We start from the raw sequence: 19,470 nt of genomic DNA, 5'->3' as shown, positions 1-19,470 counted from the left end.
AATAGCTGCGCTAGTGGGAAGGCAAACACTTGAAATGGAAAAATATGATGAGGCAGGGGCTGTCAAGTATTATGCATCAATTTTGTACTTTGCATGCTGAGGTCCTGACCTACTTGAGGTCTCTAGGTACTTCTGCAGTGTAAGTGTTTAGCAAAGATAAACTGCAGTGTCTGGCAGAGGGATCCAATGTGCAAGGACACCTGGAAAAACAACCTTTAATCCTTTGAGCTGGTTTCAAGGTTTCTGTTTTTTTCAGAGAGGTTGGACAGGGTGCTTCCATTCAGTGTGTGCTGGCATGATATTCAGTGGTCAGCACCTTGTTTTAATAGCTGTCAACAAAATAATATTGATAGACCTGATAGACTTTTTTCCCCTGCATGTGTGCTGGATTAATTCTTTGAATGTATTTTTTTTCTCAGAAATAATCAATATACCAAGAAAAGCCCCATTCACCCATAACATCTAGAAAACAGCAAAATGAGCAGAAGACCAGAAAACCCCCAGATATCCCTAAACAGCACCAACAAAATGAGCTATAATGTGGTCAAGGAGAGAGCTGCCTGTAGACAAGGGCACTTGCTAAGAGGGAGACACTTATGAAAACCCACCATTTACCTTTGATTTTTGGATGAGGGCAAATGTAGTTGTGTTCTCTAAATAAATGCTTGGAGTAGTTATGTTACTTAGTGTTCCTTATGATATTGAATGGCTTGTTAATATTAATAGTTTCACAGCATGTCACAAAAGGCCTTGGAGTTTATTCTTGGTTTTCTAGGTAGTCTGATTACAGATGATGGAACTAGACAGGCTAAAGGGTCATGGCGTTTTAGAAAGAGACTCTCTAAAGAATATCTCAAGGACTTTTTAGAGTTAGAGGTGTCCCCAAGATATGCTGTTACTGGTTGATCGAGGCCAGGGATACGAATGTTTCTTGCTTATTAAATGCCTCAAACATGAATAGATGAGTGCATGGTTAAAAGGCTCTGTGGATCAGCACTGGCTGAAAATGTTTTCTGAGGTTTGTATGGGTTAAAGGATGTTACTGATGTTTCTTGACGCCTTTTCTGCAATGTCATCTGCCCTATTAACAGCCTGTTTAGGGGATGGGCTTGTTTTCATTCTGTACAATTGGAGTGCACATAAGGAATGTGCATCTTGTTTTCATAGCAGTCATAGACCAGTCCTCAGGAGCTGACTCACTGCTATTTTGTAAGCAGGGTTTGCCTTCCTTTTATGCGGTTCTGCATTTTTCCATTCCACAGTCCATGGTAATTTAGATCTTAAGTGTGCTGGTGTTAAAAAGCCTGCTTCCTGGAGTAATCTTATCCCCAAGTATGTGGTGTATACTTGGCCTAATTTGATACTAACAAAAATAATTTTTGATTATTTCACTTTTTTTAGTTGGGCCTTACATTATGTTACAAAGGCACTTTCCCTGCAGCTACCATGGTCATTAAAAAACAAGTATTAATGATTTGGGGGGACTTGTATTTGGTCTGTTAGTTATTGTTACACTGTCGCACTTGTACGGGCTTGTTTTCAAATTTTCCTGCACAATATGTGACTTTCTTGAGTTTCAGATTAATTGTCTTGTTCTATTTGCATTTTAACTGAGCTTTGCTATTGGGATGTCATGGTAGGGTGGGACTGCTGAAAATGGGCCGCTGTAAAGATACAGAAGGAAGGCCATGGCTCCCTATAACTCGAGCATTCAAATCAGAATTTCTAGTGTGTAGCATACCTTGAATAACACTGGGTTCCATTACTGACTTCCAAAATCACTTAAACTCACTTTCACACTTTAGTAACACTTTATTCATGGCAGGTCAGATATTTTCCTGTGACTTTTTATTACTTGCTTTTACTTGGCTCAATTAAATTTTTTTTTTTTTCCACACTGGCATCTTTGGAGGAAGTAAAGTGCCAAAAATCTTCAGTGCTGTCATAATTTTTATTTTTTAATGAAAAGCTTTTCTGAAAAGATCTGTGCACCAATGCATAAATTAAACTTTTTCCAAAGTTCTGCTACCTCTGTAATTTTTTTTATAGCTTTCCTAGGTAAAAGTTGGAAGATCAGATTGTTTTAATTGATGTTTTTGCAAAACTTGTGTGGCTGGAAAACTGACAGGAGTCATGTGAATTTCGTATTACTTCTGCCTGATTAAAATCAACAGCAGGACTCTGGGCTGCTACTAGAAATATTTCCAGAAAAACCATACGGGAGAGACTAGGGGAGATAACTCAGCAGAGACTTTTTTTTCCTATTCCTTGTATTCTGTGGTAGCTCCAAGGCTGAGCATAGTAAAGGGAAAAGATGTAAATCATTCGTATGGAAAAAGGGTGGAGCGATACTGGTTTTCCTGGTAGTAGCCTGGAGGCCGTGGAGAGGGGAGAAACAGTAGGAAGCTTTTGGTTTCCTGGGTGGAGCTTCACATCTGCCACTGGTAAGTGGGAGCCTGATGGGAAGGCATCGGGCTGGTAGAAAGGCAGCACCTTCCCTGGCAGCTGCTGGACTTCAGCCTGGGTGTTCCTGCAGGAAACTCCACCTTCTCGTTCTGTCTCTGGTACGTTTTCTAAGCCTTGATGTCATCTTGTTACTGCTGGCAAAAAGTTACATGTGTGGGAGATATGCAAATGTGTTGTAATGTTCTGATATAATTTTAGCAGAGGAAAAGAGCAAGCTCTGTACATAGGTATCACCAACTGAGCTCAAGTCTTGCAGCTTGGTTTATTTAGTAGAGCTGTCAAACTTAGAAAAGAGATTTTCATGGATGTGGGGTATAGGATCAAGTTCATAATTTCATAAACTTAAAAAGTAGCTTCTATCAATCCACAGTTCTCTAAATTCCTTTACAGACAGTAGAAACTGTCTGAATGAGTGTCGAAGAATTGTATCATTCAATGACATGATAATTGAGAACTTCTGATGATGTGAATTCTTTTATTATTTACAGTGTATACTGTCACTGGAAGAATACTGGCTTTGCAATGAATAACTGAGATAGACTTAATCTCTTGTTTCTCTCAATGTAAAATTCTAAATACTGTTCTGCCTTTTTTTTTTTTCTTTTTTTTTTGCAATTTTTCTTTCCAGGTGTAATGAGGACTTGATGATCTTGTGGAAGAGAAATTAATCTACTAAAATCCTTTCTCGTATATAGGGTTAAGTATTGCAGTCAGGAGGATAATGTTCCAGTGGAATTGCAGTCTTCCCATAACAGTTTAGACTTTGGTAAAGCAAGTGGATGAGTCATTGCAGGGGTTTGATGGCTGAAAAGATTGATTAATAATTAATTTAAAAACAAGATGCCCTTTCCTCTGTGTCCTAGCTTTCAGGCATTCAAAAGATCATCAGATTCCCACATGTAGTTTAACATTTGAGTACTAGGAACGTGTTTGTTTTGATGTCTTTCCCTGAACTGCAAATGTTGCTTTGTCTTTGCTTTTGCTCACACATTATTTAAAGAGATATAAATGTCAGATTTGATTCAAGTGTTTTGATGAGGTTACAGCACTTTGAAGGAGCCAAATGTTCTCATTTGGTGTGTTAGGGTTATGCTTACCTCATGACCTTTTTGAAGTGCACTGGTATACCAGGTGCTGCATGGCTAATGGCATTCCTGATTTTCAGGAATTCTCACATACAGGTTGTTTACGTTCCTTCAATAGACATTTGTCAGTCAAGGATTTGTATTTCTACAGGTTTGCATTTGAGCTGGGTGTCTAATGGGAAACCCTGGGCCCAGGGTGCTTTCTGCCTTTATGCTGGGATAGTGGTAAAAGTGAAGAATGCTGCTGACTGCAGTGTGACCCTGAAGGGATGACTCAAAATGAGCCCTCTGAATTCAGTTAAATTAACATAAATAATGTCTGTTTTAAGGGGGGTTCAATTGTAGTAGGTCAAAGATTCGAGGTCAATCAAAACCAATCCATGAAAGACATGGAAGCTTCAGCAACCTTTTGGAATCCTTTAAGAGGTTAATTGATACCCTCTTGAGTGTTCCTGTCTGGGGCAGACCTTTGATACAAGATAGGTCTTGTGACTCTGATGTTAGAAGAGGTAATAAGCTGTGTTTTGTCTTTCTGGTAAATTAAAAGCACGCTATGTGCAATCCTGGGCAATTTTGGTACTGAATCGTGAATGTTTAGTGCATGGTGAACATCCATTTAGGCATTTGTTTGCTGACAGTGTACAAAAAGCCACTGCCCAACCTTTCATTTTTATTTATTTATAAGAGTGAAAGGTGAATGAAAATGTGTAATAATCTTAACTTGAGCTATTGCTATCATTCATAATTTAAACTTGAAATGCTTCACATTTTCAGTACAGTGGTTCCCTTAATCATTAAATTCTGAACTATGGCTTGGCTGTAGTCTTCTAATCAGGCTTCTGTAAAAAGAGAAAGGCTGCCAGGTATTTGGCACTATGGTGTAGCTATGACCTTCCGGTGTTGGTGTTCGTGACATTGCATGTTGTCAGGTATGTAGGGTACAGCAGCTGACCCTTGCACTTTGCAAAGCCTCAGTCTTTGAAGATTTGTCTAAAATTTCCAGCCTGCAGATAATGAAATACTTTGGCTTCCTTTAGCTGTGACCATTATTTTGCTGTAGTCAAAAGTTAAGATTTAGTTGTACTGCTTTATAAATGCTGTATAACAGCATTTATTGCATACTGCAGAGTTACTATGAGTGCGGATTTAGCCTTTGCAAGGGTAGCATTAGAGTTAGGCTTTAGTAAGTTTTTTAAAAAGAGGTTGTTTGACCTTTGTAGTAAAACTGCCATTTGCCTGGGCACAGACTATGGAAGGAGAAAGCTCTTCCTCCCCCCGCCTCTTTAATTTGTGTTAAAAGCACTGAAAGTGGGAAATGTGGAGATGAGATTTTAGCTGCAGGGAAGAATATGCAATTTTATTTATAAAACTAGACCTTCCTGAATGCTTGTTTTACTCCAGTAAAACCTCCTTTGGTAAACGTCATATGCAGGATTGAGTGGGTGTTCACCTGCTGGCTTGTAGAGAGAGTAGGACAGGAAAGCAGTTTGCTTTTGAGGGGTGCTGGGAAGAAGTGGATGATTTCACAGCTTGAAGTAGATAAAACTTGCTCTGGTGTCAGTATGGGCAGTGGAATTTGACAAGAAGTGGGAGGGGAGAAGGATGTGTGTGACTAGGGTGATACTTTGCATTGTGGAAGGAAGAAGCAGGGACTGGAATTCATAGTTTGACATTTTTGAATGTGAGAAAGAAGCCAAAGGAAGCTAGTGGGTGTTGGGACATGACTGATTTGCTCCAGTTTACAAAGTAGGTGTGGACAGCAGAAATCAGAAGGACAGCAAGAAATCACCAGGTTTTGTTTTAACTGAAGGGGCAAAAAACTGCAAATGGAATGGTCACCCAAGGCACCCTGGCCTGCTCTAAGTCCTGATGTTGCAGCCTGGCAGTGCAGCTGTTTTCAGTTCACAGCTTGAGCACCACTTCGCTCTGGCTTCCTGACATTGGAAACCTCCTAAGGCGGAGAAGTCCCTAAAGAGAAGTAGTTGCAGTTACATTAGCTTTTCCTGGGACCACTGCAGAACCCCTGGATGAATGAGACAGGGGTCAGAGATGGATTGGTGTTTCCTCCAGACCTTACCAGATTTGCCTGCGGAGAGAGATTTGTGAGTTGAGTAATGGTGCTGTAAGAGGATTCCATGGCAGAGCGGGTGAATCTGGCTATTGGAACTTGCCCTAAGGAACCAGACTCACCAGGGCAGCTCCCCTGAGTGTCTTGGTCCAGAGCCTGTGAAGTGGGAGTTAACATACACAAAATATGTGGCTGGGCAATCCTTTTGCATTAACTTTGGTAACTTTTGTAAGGTATTGCTTGTTAATTACCTCACTGTTGAATAGGTGAAAAGTAAGATTGGGGTTTTTTTCTTTTTATTAAGCTGAACTGGAAATAGTCCCTATGGGTTTTGAGGCTTGGCCACAAGAACATTACTTATCATGTGGTGTCACATCAGCTGAAATCCTCAGACAGTAAGGCTGCTGGATTTCCCGACTCTTGCCTTTCTCCTAGTCTGTCACAATTCTTCCACCATTCAGACTGGTGTTTCTTGTATGTTTGGGTTACGGGGGTAACAAAGCTTGTGAAACATGACAGTCTGTGAAAAATCAGTCTGTAATGTTCCTTCAGCTTTTCCAATGGGATAATTTTTCACATGTACATTTGCATTAATAGCAGTTGGCTTCTAGTTAATAAATACAGTGCCCCGTGAAATTAATGGGTTATTAGGGTTGGATGAGATCCTATGGTGCCCTTAGTGCTGCAGCTTTCACTAGCTAGCTCTGCCTTTGCTTGTGTGCACAGCAGAGTTGTTTACATGTTAGGAATATGCTAGAGGCAAGGAGAAAGGAACAGCTTTAATGTGATGCAGCTTAGATGCTCTGTGGGGGAGGCCTCAGAATTGTTCATAACAGGATCAAATGTCAATCAATGTTTCAAGAAGAATAAAGTTACTGTTTATGAGAAAATTAAAGAATCGTATATTACATGCTTTTCCTCCATCTATTTTTGATCCTGTCTAGGAAAATGTCCCTCTCCTGTGGCTCTTTTGAACCCTGTAAGAGTATCAGTGGTGCCTAGGAGAGGCATCTATGCAGACCTCTCCTTTTGGCTCCAGCCACTTCTCTGGGCTGCCTCTGGTAAGGAAACAAGTAATATGCCAGCCAGCTTCTTTCAGCTCTTCCATGAAAAGCCTGGTAGTCGTGTTGCTGAGGATGCTGCTGGAACATTGTGGCTACTGTTAAATTTCTTTTACAGGCACATCTGGGGATTTACTGCTCCATAGAGTAAGAAAACAGTTACTTCTGACATCAAGCCATGAACATGAGAAAATGGCTCCTCCCTCATTGCAAGGGAGGAGAGAGAGAACTGGAGAAGAAAACAGCTGAAAACCTCCTCCTCTCTCTCCAGAGCTATTTTTTGTCAGTGACAGAGAATGGTGGGATGCGCAATGCTGATCTATATCTGCAGGAGGCTGTGGCTCTGATGTGAAGATTTATCCCCAGGAAAAAACAATGAGAGCCTAGCTGTGGGGGAGGGAGCATCCAAAGTCAAAGCACTTCTCTGCTGGTTCTGCACCTGCAGTTTCTGTTCCAAGCTGCTTTGCATGGTAGGCAGGTGATGCTTAAAATCTGTCAAGAAGGGGCTGTCACATTCTGTCTTATATTGTGCCCCATGTGTCAGCTGTCAGGACAACAGGCTGGGGTTTGGGAGAGCAGCTGGGGAATGCAGTTTGTGGAGAAAGGGAAGGGAAGGAATGGAGAAGAATCATGGATAATTGTCAGAATAAGAGCCTTTTCAAGCTAAGGCTAGGCGCCTGCTGGAAATGCTTCTCTAAAACCTGGCAAATACACAGCCAGAAATTTAATTTACCAGAATTCAAGCTTTTCTGATTGTGTGGCTTCTTGCATTCTTCTTAGAATGGTTTGGTGTTGAACCAGTGTCCTGATGTGTTGTGTTGTCTGGGCCTGTCTCCCAAGGGAGATATTTTGGACAGTTACTCCTGAGTAAATTCTGTGTGTCATTCTGGAGTTAAGTCTTGTCTTCACATGCCATTAAGAAATTATTCAAGTCAGCTGAAGGTGTGAATTTAAAGTGAATTGCTTCAACTGTCCTACATCTTTGAGGCAGAATAATTGAGAGTCACTCTGATTCTGAAAAAGAACATCTGAAGAAGGTCTCAAGCAGTTCAATCAATCAGTTTTTTAATTTGCATGGTTTTTGTTTTAAGAATTAATCCTAAGTGCCTTATGCAGACAAAGCCTCAAAGTGGATTATATTATATAGGAAGGCTGTTCTTAAGGATTTGGGAAGCTTTATATGGATGCAGATGTATTACTAGTCAGGAATAGCACTTGTATTTAAAGTCACCCTGTACTTTCATCTGAATTCATTATTCAAGCTTCTGACTCTGCTAACCTTAAGCAGAAATTATGAGAGGATGTGAACTGACTTTAGTCCTTGCAATAGACCTTTGGAATGCTGCTAATGGCATCCTTTAAAGCTGTCACTAACCGTGTAATGACTGAAAATTTCAGTAGAAACTTCTAGTTCACATATTGAATCTTTTATGGTGAATGGAGTGCACTTAAGTGGGTAAAGCTGCTGATGTCTTCTGAGATTTTTCTAAGCTGATGGGAGGAGGGTGAAGGAAGTTAGAGGAGTACAAGCCCTCCAAGCAAATCTTGGACTTCCACCCCAAACTGAAATTCTTCCCATCCCATACAAAGTTTTTTCAGGTGTGTGTACGAAGCAGGGAACATTTGCAAAATCTGGGTAGTAGGAAGAGGCTGAATGTTCTGTTATCTGAGGCTTTTGGCAACCTGCATAGTTATGTTTGCTTCAAGCCTGAGAGAAAGGGACAGAGGAATCTGGCACAGGGATTGTGCACTTTAGACTAAACTGTTTGTGCAGATTGGTAGTTTTGCACATTTGCTGCCTAATTCAGGGAGAATTTGTTGGAAAAGTTATGGGCAGAGCTCTCCATTTTGCATTTTAATGCACTGCTACAGTCTTTTTTTTCTCCTTTTCTTCCTATTTTAATAAAAAGAGGAATGTTTGAACCACTGTAGGTATTCTTCCTTAGTCATTTTCAGTTCTGCAAAATAAGTTGCTGTGGCTGATGTACAGGAAGAACACAGGTTATTTCCTTTTCAGTTACTGAATTTAGGCTTGTGAAACATCGTAAGGAATTTCTAATTTAACTGAATTCATGCAAGTATGTGTTTCAGCAGCCATGTGCGATTAGGTGGAAGTTCCATCGTGTATGTTGAACTGCAGAATTCTATCTGTAGACTGCTACTGCCATGCTTCTAGAACACATAACAGATCACTGTGTATGAATACTTAGAATATTATTTAAATAAAGTTGTGAAAATGGCAGGTTCTGAATGTTTTTCTTACTGCTGAGGCAGTTAAAATGTCAAATGTTGTAGTTTTCTTGCTGAATACTTTGTTCTATTGCCCTGTGAAAGGCTTGGTCCTAGAGGCTAAGGACTGATTCTGTACTAAAGTTTAATTGACTGGATGGGCAAATCCAAGTAGAGCACAGATGCCTCTCACCTTGAGCAGATGTGGGATATTTTGTCTACACTCTTGAGTGCATGTGCTTTGCACTGCCTTTCTTGACTGAGGAGCAGTGCAGTTTCTGTGGCAGTGTCCCACTGGGATCAGACTGAGGTCGGTTCGTTTTGTCTTGTTCATCAAACAAGCAGCAGATGGCTGGGCTGTGCAGAAGCTGTTACCTGGAGTGAGGGTCAGGCTGATGGAGAGGAGTCAAAATATGGATATTGTCCAGTCTGGTTGACTTACCAAGTTGCTTACTTGGTAAATACCTCATCTTTACACTCAAGAAGTAGATTTTGAAGGGCTTTTTAGAGGTGTCTGAAATGGCTGATCAGCAAATGTACAGGTTTGTTTCCCTTTGTACACTCTGTTTAGTTTTGTTTTGGTTGCTTCCAGAGTGCTGAACATCCTATTGGCATCATGGAAACATGCTCAGTGCCATGGAAATTTAGGCCACTGCAGGTCAATTCTTGTTTCAGGTCTTCAGCTGAGAAAGCTACTGTGGACTTTGGTATCACACAGCTAAAAGTTGGTGGTTGCCATGGGACCACTGAGTGTGACCCATTAATGTAAAGGATAGACAAACAGAGAACAGCCCCAAAGAAATTATACTTAATGCTTCAAAAGAGCATATTTGTCATCACAGAGAATTTGATGTTATTGTAGGAAAAAAAAAGGTGAATGGAAAACAGGTCTCTGTAAGAAGATACTAAATAGTCCACAAGCTGAAATTCTGGTTTAAAGAAAGAAGACATCTCTACTAATAGCCCTCGGGTTTCAGGACACATCTAGAAATTTCAAAGAAAAAACAGTAATTAAGGGGAAAATGGATACATGGGAATGCAAGTTAGAAGTTAAGAAGTAAGAGAATTAACTGAATATTTTCTACAGCTGAGCTGTGTTAGAAATAATTCCAGTTACTAGACAGAGATAATAAAGTAGCTCATGCAAAAAAGTAGAAAGATTTGTTAATACTCTTCCATATTTGGGAAGGTATAGAATGTGATACTATCAATGCAATTCCAACAGAGAAGTAAGTCTGATTTAATAAATTAAGATTCCTTCTAGGGATGCACATGTGTAAATCAGCAGCACTGTGGCTTGATTGTTTTAAAGACCTTGGTGAAAAGTCTTTAGGCCTGCAGACAGTTTTTAGTAACTGTTGGTTTTGAGTGTCTTAAAACCAACTGTGCCAGAATAGACAGGGAAAGAGTGGGAGATTGACTTAATCATCTTCCAGCTAGCTTGACATTAAGAGTCACCAAAATACTGGAAAAGTTAAAGCAACCAGGACTCTGTGAGATTGGTAAAGCTGTGTCTTCAAAGTCATCTCATGTAAGGGGGAGGGAGCCAGTTCAACCCATGTGGTCCTCTGCTGCTCCCTAGCTCCTTCCAAGTCCTGTCTCTTGTTCCCTTTCTCAGCAGCAGCAGAGGTAGTCAGTGAGGACTGCTGTGCCCCTTGGGGACTTGTGTCCTGACATGTTATGGCTCTGGGATATTGCAAAAGTAAACGAATTAAGAACTGACTAACTGATGTTTAAAAGTTAGTCACTTGTGGTGAATCATTATCAAATGGGAATGCTTCTAGAAGTCTTGTTTTAAGGATTGAGGTGAGGCCAGATTCCATTGAACCTTTTCATCAAGTAGCTGGAGACAAGGATAGGGTCTGTACTGATAAAATTGGCAGGCCATATCACACTAGGCAGTGTGGTAAACAAGGACAAGGCAGCTTGTACACAGGAATTTGCATAGCCTGGTGAACTGTATCAATCAAAAGTGCATTTTAATATAGTCTGCAATATCATGGGGCCTGCAGGTGTTGTACTTCAATGTAGTGACAGAATAGGAGCTTGGGGAGAAGACTGCTTGAGGTTACAGTGAGTCGACGACTGAACATGACTGCTGTCTTACAGGGCAGCAAAGGGCTATAACTTTGGGTGCAGGAGGGGCAATGGGCAAAGGAAGGTGAATCGTGTAGAATTCTGAGGTCACGAACAGCCTGTTGAAAATGGAGTGAGTTCACATAAGTCAGAGGAGATATTTGAAGGCTGACTGATGCTCTACAAGGAGAGCCTGAAAGGCTCATTCTGTTGCTGGGTTTGTTGTTTCTTAATAGATGAATGGAGGAACTTGATAACTGGTGAGAAGCACCTTCTGAGGGAGAGCATATTGGAGGCTAAAACGCAAACAGAAACAGGCATGACACAGAACTGATGTCTGGGAGCTGCAGTCAGGCAATTGGAAATAAGTGCATTTGTAATGGCAAGAGAGCATAAGTGCTAGAACAAATAAATAACAGAGGAAAGGGGTGGATTCCACCCAAAATGTTCCCAGGGCCTGAAAGATTTTCTGAAAGTGTCCTTCCTGCTAAATACAGGAACTACTGAGTGTAGTGATTATGTGGTGTCCCACTGACTGCAGTAAGTCATAGATGGGACTATACAAACCTGCAAACCAAAATGTTCTTCATGTGTGCTGTGTAGTTGAGCATCAGCTTGCGTCTCTGCTAGAAATTGTATCTATATATAGCGTGGATGTGTGTGTGTGTATGTATGCTACATGAGGCATATACGTGGGTGGTGCCTCTTGGCCTGAGATACATAGCTCCTTTGTTAAATATTTCAAGAGCAACTGAAGAAACTGGAATCCACAATTGGTGACCAAGAGTTTCCTAGCCATGCATGTGGTGCCTCATGGACTCAAACTGGCAGACATGAGTGCGTTTCCACGCTGCGTATGCTAGGAAGTAATCATTCTCTGCAGGGTGGACTAACTTGTGTGTAATGCTGTCTGAACTCTTCTCTCTCTGGAACTGACCTTTTTTGCATATAATCAGTTTTGAAATCTTTGTGCTGCTCTTGTCTTGCAAAGCAGCAGCTTAGATCTTTCTGTTCCTCCTCTTGAAGGTGCATCTAAAGAAAGGTTGAGAAAAGGTAGAATGGAATGGAGTAAGCACTGCAGCAGGCTCACAAGCAATGAGTTTGAGTAATATTTTTGAAGGGGTTTTGGGTGTGGTTTTTTTTTCTTTTTTATAGTGGACAGTTAATTTCTGAAACTCACTGCTGCATGATACCATAACAGGTAAGAATTGATGTGATTCTAGGAAGGATTAGACATGCAGGAAATGAAATTATTTTGTTTATATAAATGTATATAATCTCTTCTCCTGGGCTTATAAAACAGTTGGTAACAGTGGGGTCTAATGCGGTGGACTGATTATTCTATAGCTGTTTACTAGAAAACTTCTTTTGCTGTATCTGTTTCTAGCTACTTTCACAACAGGAACTGGTGATTCAGAGTTCTGTTTCTAAATTTAATATTAGAAGCAGTGTAATTCGGGCTGAAGGAACACTGAGGGTGTGTGTATGAAGGGGAGATGGCGATAAAGGGAGAACGCACCCTGTGTGCTAAAATGTGTCATTGTGCCTCTGATTGCAGGGCATACATGCTGATCTACAAATAGAATATACATGGATCAGAGTTAGCAGGCTGGCTTTGAGCACTCAGCTTTTCAGTGATGATAATTGTACAGTATTTCTCTGTTGTATTAAATTAATTGATCTGCAGGGAAAATGAAGCATTGTTGAGGATTGATACCATCAAGAGGAGAGAGAAATAGAACAGAGCAAGGAGATTTAAGTTACAGAAAGAAGGTTTAGCTGTGGTTTTTTTCTCAGGCAAAAGTCTTCAGTTTCCTTTGTAGTTACCTCTTGACAGTTGTTTTGGAGAAAGCTTCTCTGTTGTTAAATAGAGAGTTACAAATGTTATAAGTTTCATTACTTTTTTCCCTTTTTTTCCTTCTCAAGGTTACATGTAGGTGAAACAGGCACACCCACAACTTTATTTGGTGTCACAATTGCATTTGGTAAATACAAGTGGACAGAAAATGTTGATGGGGAGATGCAGGTACAGGGATAATGACTGTGAGGGTTGTTTCACTGCTGCTTCCCTTTCATGGTCTCCAAGCCCTGGGATAGCTGCTCAGCATTGTTAGCAGTGTATACCTCAGTGTGCTCCTGAGATGTTATGTGAAGAGCAGAGAGCTCCTCTATGTTTGTCAGTGTGTCCATGAGGAAGCACATGGACATGCTCAAAGAAAACCAGTCAGCTCGGGATGGGTCTTGCAACCCACGTCTGTTCAGCGCCCGAGTCTTGGTGGAAAGCAATCTGCAGGATTATAAAGAGAGAGAAGTCTTAGAACAAGAATATGAGAAAAAGGGCGATGCAGTAAAAGTTTTAAAACTTGAGCAGCTAGGAAAGATGAAGCATTTTAGCATCGCTGTCCTTGTAGGTGGGAATGATTATTTTGTTGTCAGGCCATTGTGGCCCAAAGATGGGGACCAGTGAGCAGACTTCCTTTGAAGTTCTTTGCAAGCATAAAAGGAACACATCAGCCCTACCTCCACAGGCCGCCTTTCTAGCTTAATATATCGCTAATCTGGCAAAGAAGCAAATAAGGACACTGGGGTGTAAACAGAAGAAAATACGATGTTGAAGTCATAGACGCTATGAATTGGCTCTTAAGAGCTGCATCAAGAAGCACAGTAAATTGTGATATTTTGTGGCTTTTGTATGACTGCCATATTTTTCCCTGCATGCAGTCATTCCAACACAAGTTAAATTCTTTGTTGTAGAAAAAGCTAAATATTTTTTAATGCTGAGTCTGAAACACAGATGATATACTGCAGCAAAAGACTCTCATGGGATTTTTTTACGAGATGGCTTTTATTTGTTAAATGAGTTTTCAGTAGTTCTTCAGTACATGCTATTGTATTGTTTGTGTGATGTCTTACAGTGTCACTGGTCTGATCTGGACTGTGATGACTGAATAAATTGCATCATTTGCTGACTGTGGAAAGATGGCTTGATCTGTAAGACACATTTGTGTATATGTGCATTTTGTAATGTAATTGTAACCATAAATTAAAGATGTTCAGTTAATGCCAAATACGAGCTGTATTTATAACTCTTGCTGTTCTTGTCTGCCCACAGGAGTTCCAAGAGTCAGAGGGGATCATAGAGGAAACTGAAGCTACTTTTGTACTTTGAGGAGGGGAAAGTAATGAAATAAGTTATGTAGTTTAAGACATCTTGAAAATGGAGACTTTTAAGTGGTCTTTGGGCTTCTACCAGGGAACATGCTGCTGGCATTTAGGTTTTGTGCATTAGAGGAAATAAAACACTAAGAATCCCTTGGCTTTCATCTACAGAGAAATAGCTACACTTTGCGGCTGTGTTTTGGCCATGGTTGGGTTTTGGCATGGTTATGGTAATTTATAATTTTATGTCCTGTGGCTTTTCAGTGACTTAAAATTACTGAGAAGATATAGTTTACCCTGAAGTGGTTGGTGAGATGGTGTTACAGTTGGCAAGGAGATCTTCTCTAGGAGTTGGAGGGTCAGACCCTGTAGTCTCTTGTGGCTTTGACAGTGACAGATGTCACAGAGGAGGACTGGAGAAAACTATAGTAGCTGGCTGTGGTGATACAATGTGGTTGATTGTTCCTTGCTGATCCTTGCCTTGGATCATAGAGGTGTAGACCTTGTAATTAAAAAGCTTAAGTGCAAGTCTCACTGGGAAAAGTTGAATATTTTATGTTAATATGATTATGCTTTTGCTCATTGCTAAAAAACTTCAATTTTGAGTCTGTGTTACAGTGAGGGAGATTTATTGAGATCTCTGTTCAAATTGCAGCTATTCACAAACAGCAACTCAGAGGCAAGAAATCATTTTATGTAACTTAATTTCAAGCATGCCATTGTCACATTATTTTTTTTGTTAACTGAGGGCAATGAAGATTCTGTAATAAATGAGTCATAATAGCATTATTGCTCTTATATAAATAATTTGAGGTCTTGCAGTCTAATCCTGTTGGCCTTTACCTCCATGACTGTTTTAATTTTTGATGGGGATTTTGTTTCTGTTTTAAACCACTTCATGATTATTCATTTCATACAGTCAATTGTTTCTTTCTCCTTTAGGGGCGGAAACAAAGCTTTATTTACAACTTGCTTCTTGTAATTTGACAAAGCAAGTATCAGTGAATATGGCCAGCTTCAGCAAGTAAGTCTATGCAGAACACTTAAGAAGCACTATACCCAGATTAACTATGTGGAAAACTTAGCTCCACTTCCAAAGGAAGAGTTTCAGAGACTGGAGAGAAATGGTTTTATTTGTGAATTGTAAACTGCATTGAAATACCAAAATTTCCTGCTGCCTTGTGTCTTTCAATGATGCATTTGTTAAATCACTTTTCATAGTAGAGTTGCATAGTAGAGAATAATTCCAACACACTGCCAATACTTGAAAACTTTTTTTAGGATGTCTTTACTTTGTGATTACTGCTGAAGTCAAAGTGTTGTTAATGTAGAAAATAAAAGATTTATTCCAATTTCTAGCCCATGGTAGAAACTTAAAGTTTCTTCCTTTTCATAACTGGTCAGTCTTGAAACTCTGCCTTCCTCAAACTCTCTGTTGTATTATATAGTAGGAAATCTGATGCAATTCAACTGAATTTTTGGGCCATAAGCCTTTTGAAACAGGATGACGCACTGTATAATGCAGTAAGGCTTTGATATAGATTAGGGAATTGAACCTTTTATGCAATATAAATATCAAGTGCTAGCAGAGTCTTTGTCCAAAAATCACTTTTTTTTTTCTTGTTTATTTCAATTTGAAGAAACTGATCAGGACACAAGAGATGGAAACGCAAGGTGCCTGGAACATACAATTCAAGTATTGTGAACGGTAGTGAGTGGCATCTGACGCGTGGCATGATGAGGCAGAGACAGTGTGCCCCTGCTGAGCCAGGAGCAGGATTGTCGTCGTGGTCTGTCTCATACAGAATGTTTTAACCCAACGGGAGCTCTGCCTCTCAGAACAGAGCAAGCAGCATAATAAGCTATCAGCCATATTTCAGGACTAGGCTGCAACAACAGTGCCTGCTTATGTGTGGTGAGCAAGGATCCAGCTTTGGTATTGTGATCCAGGGCTTCTTCACAGTGAACATGGACATGGCTATGCCCATATGCAAGAATTTAGAGCTCACAGTCATAGCATCATCACCTGCCTTCTTAAAGTCACACTTTTGGGCCTTACCTGCTAGGTCAGTTGGTGCTGTGTGTGGATGTCCCAAGCTTTGTGAAGGGGGTAGAGAACAGTACTTCACTTTGGCTTCCCAGAGCAAATCTGTTCTTGGGAAATTGAAACCAGTGAATAATTTACTTAAATTCTCATTAATCCAAAGGTGCTTGGTTGTTTTATATGTAAGAGAAAGAGTTTTTCTTTTAGCCTTTGAGGAACTTGAAACTGAGATTAGAATTTCTGTTTAGTCTAAAAGGGAACAAAAACTATCATAGAGTTCTGGGCCTTGATAAAATTTTTCATGTTTAAAAAAAATGTACTTCAGGCATGATTTGGCAGGCAGAACTCCTGGTCAAAGACAGGCTGTTACAAAACTTTATCTTAAATTAAATGGGTGGTTTCGTTTGTGTTTTGGTCTGGCCATGACAAATCCTAAAGTCTTGACTGATGGGTATGTAGTCATATGTATATTATTGCTGTACACCCACACACACAGGCAGTCGTCCAAGTGTGCAATGAGATAACAGGAAAATGTAAATAAAGTGGATGGCTAGTTGTCCTAATGTTCTTGAGTAGATCCTTGTGAAAATAATGCCAGACAGACTTAAAAATAGGTCTGTATCGAAGATGACTTGCATTCAGCTATGACGTGATACAGGTCACTGTGTGGGAAATTGTGGCCATTTTGTGTTTTATTTTGTGTTGAGTCAACAACTTGAAATGCAAACCAAGAGCTCAAATAATGCCTGCTGTCTCTGGTAGTTGCAGGATGCCTCCAGGCTACCCTGTTCTGAGAGGGGTGTTTGCAGGCTCATGGGGCCATGCTACCTGATCACTGTGAGTGCCTGGAGGTCTCTGCCTGCCTGGGCGGGGGAACACTGTAGTTGTTCAGTCTCTCACCACCACCACTGCTCCAGAACTGGTGTTTTCTGGTGGTGTTACATTCCAGTTTGACTAAATTTAGAAATATATGCTCTGAGAGAAGGCAGGTCACAACCACCCCTCCCCCACAAGGTTCGGGTAAAAATAAATTTTCCTCGAAGGAAAGTGAAAGAGAGAAAAACAATTTATTTAATAAACACACAGGAAAAGGAATAATGATGCTAAATAATAAAACCTCTCACTCTGCTGAGAGGAACCTGGGAAAATTTCAGAGTCTTTCTGTAGATCTCTCTGTCCCCCTCCTTGGATCTGGGACGGGGTGGTGGGCCCACCTCCAGGGCCAAGGCCTCAGTGGAAGGTCCTCCCAATGTATTCTGATGTTGAAACCGTGCAGCAGAGAGAAAAGGGAAAAAACGAAGTCCCAGGAAAACAAAAGTTCAACTCTCCAGAGGAAAAGGAGCTGAGGGACAAAACCTACTGAAAGCTGGCTGGAAAGAAAAGCAAGCCGGGTGCTTCCCTTCCCTCTTGCTCTCCTGCTGCAGCTGAAAAAAAGTCTCTGTGTGACCTTGAACAAGCTGCAAACTGCTTTGAAAAAATTTTGCTCAGTTTTTCCTTCCCTCTCTCAGGCTCAGTTTAAAGGCATAGAAAGGCACAAAAATTAATTTCTGGGCATAGGGCAGCGATATGGGATACACATCATAAAGTCACCCCAAGACACGTTACAAGATAAAAACATCAGTTGCTCCATCCTGCTTTGAGTAGGTGATGCCTAGTGCATCACACATGCCTGTAGAAATACTGCTGGATGTGATGTTAAGAATTTGCCTTAGGACAAGTCCTTGTTCTGCTCAGGACACCAGGGCAGCAAGGGGGGCTGGATTGCACCTCTTTCTGAAAGCCTTGCATTATGCTAGATGGAAGTCACAGTGAGAGCCAGAATGCTGAAATCACTGATGTACTTGCGCAAGCTCAGACTTTACATTTCCCCTTTTTTTCTGAAATCTTGGCATGTTGGTGGAAGGACTGGAAGGTGATTTAGAAGGTAAGGACCCTTCTTCTGCCAGGTCAGTATGATGCTGTGCTGTGTCCTGAACTTGCCCTGCTGCTTATCCATGCTTGCACAGAATCTCCTGGGATCTCCTGGGGACCTGACTGGGGTCTGCTGAAGGATGTGAAAATTACTTACAATGGCAACATCAAAACCTGTTTTGTTTTCCTCCAGTCAGAGGGCACTCAGCTTTTATTTTTGGAGCAGCTATTGTGCTACCCTTAAGTGATGTGAAACTTGCTAAAACAAGTTCAAATGGCAAGTACCTAGGATAAGGGGAAGCTGCCTGCAGAATAAAAAAGCTGCTTCTGCACGGATTTTCTGATTTGGCCATCCAGGCAGGTGTTGGCTGTAAAAGACAGACAGTGACATGATACATGGATGCATGTCTGTGAAGGTGGCTGCCAAAAATTTTAGTGCAAGTGTGTGTGTAAGCCTGTAGTAATTATGAAAAAGTCCTAAGTGCTGGAGCAGGAGTGGTATCTGTAGATGGGATTGAATAAAGTGTCTCCTTTCTGTATTTTTATTTTGCTCGAGTTGAAGTATAAACTCAGCTTCATTATCTGTTTTAAAACAGATTTGACTGGAAAGGAAAGCTTCATTGTCCATTTCACTGGAAAGGCAGGTTGCAAGAGTTGTTACTTTTAGTACCTTATTTTTGAGATAGCATCATACTCAAACCAGTGGGAAGGAGTATGGCTAAGTATATAGGAATGCTGTAATTGTAAAGGGATTTATTTGGACATAATGTTAAGCCTTCTCAAAGATGGCAGTGCATTAAAACATTAAATTTGATTATACTTTAATCATGCTGTTATCTCACTTTTTTATCTTTTTCTGGAAGCCTGAGGGAGTTTGGTTTTTGGCTTTGAATGTTACAGCCACAAACATGCTTATCATTGCCTAACAAATAATCACTTTTAGATTGTGAGCCTTCAGGGGCAAGGGTTGTCTGCCCCACTCCCTGCTGGAGGGCCCTCAGTGCAGAGGTTACAATTCCAGCTGGAGCATTTGAGTCAAATAATCATATAAATTTAGCAATAGTAAATATTTGAACTGGAGGTTGTAGGGATCTGCTGGTGCTGGTGAATGGCATCAAGCAGCACAATGGAACCTTACTGAACCTTTTTGCAGAGCTGAAAGCTTGCTTGTTAGAGCAGGAGTGCTGCAATCTCTGGGAGGACAGCAAGTCTTAGAACATTCTTTCTGTTCTTAAGGCAGTGTTTTGAATGGGGTTTTGAGAAAATAAAGCATAAAAAGGAAGGAGGTGATCTGAACTCATGAGCAAAATTTCAAAAGAGCCCCCAAAATACATGTTGCAGCACAATTTCTTTTTATGCTTAAGTACTGTA

The 19,470-nt window shown here is 40.7% G+C and overlaps 1 protein-coding gene across 4 annotated transcripts in view; it reads left to right on the top strand.

The window, feature by feature from the left end:
- Positions 1-19,470, top strand: part of LRRC8D (leucine rich repeat containing 8 VRAC subunit D) — a 53,453-nt gene that overhangs the window by 17,870 nt on the left and 16,113 nt on the right. The window contains exon 1 of one of the 4 annotated variants that reach the window (XM_032117624.1): positions 2,472-2,564. The exons of the other annotated variants lie outside the window; for them this stretch is intronic. The gene's annotated coding sequence lies outside the window, so the exon portion shown is untranslated. Of the gene's footprint in view, positions 1-2,471; positions 2,565-19,470 lie in introns of those variants that run through there. 4 annotated transcript variants of the gene reach the window in all.

The sequence above is a fragment of the Corvus moneduloides genome, chromosome 9 (genome assembly GCF_009650955.1).
Source record: "Corvus moneduloides isolate bCorMon1 chromosome 9, bCorMon1.pri, whole genome shotgun sequence".
Lineage (NCBI taxonomy): Eukaryota > Metazoa > Chordata > Aves > Passeriformes > Corvidae > Corvus > Corvus moneduloides.
The sequence above is the reverse complement of the archived record's forward strand: the minus strand, read 5'-3'. Positions and strand labels throughout refer to the sequence as shown.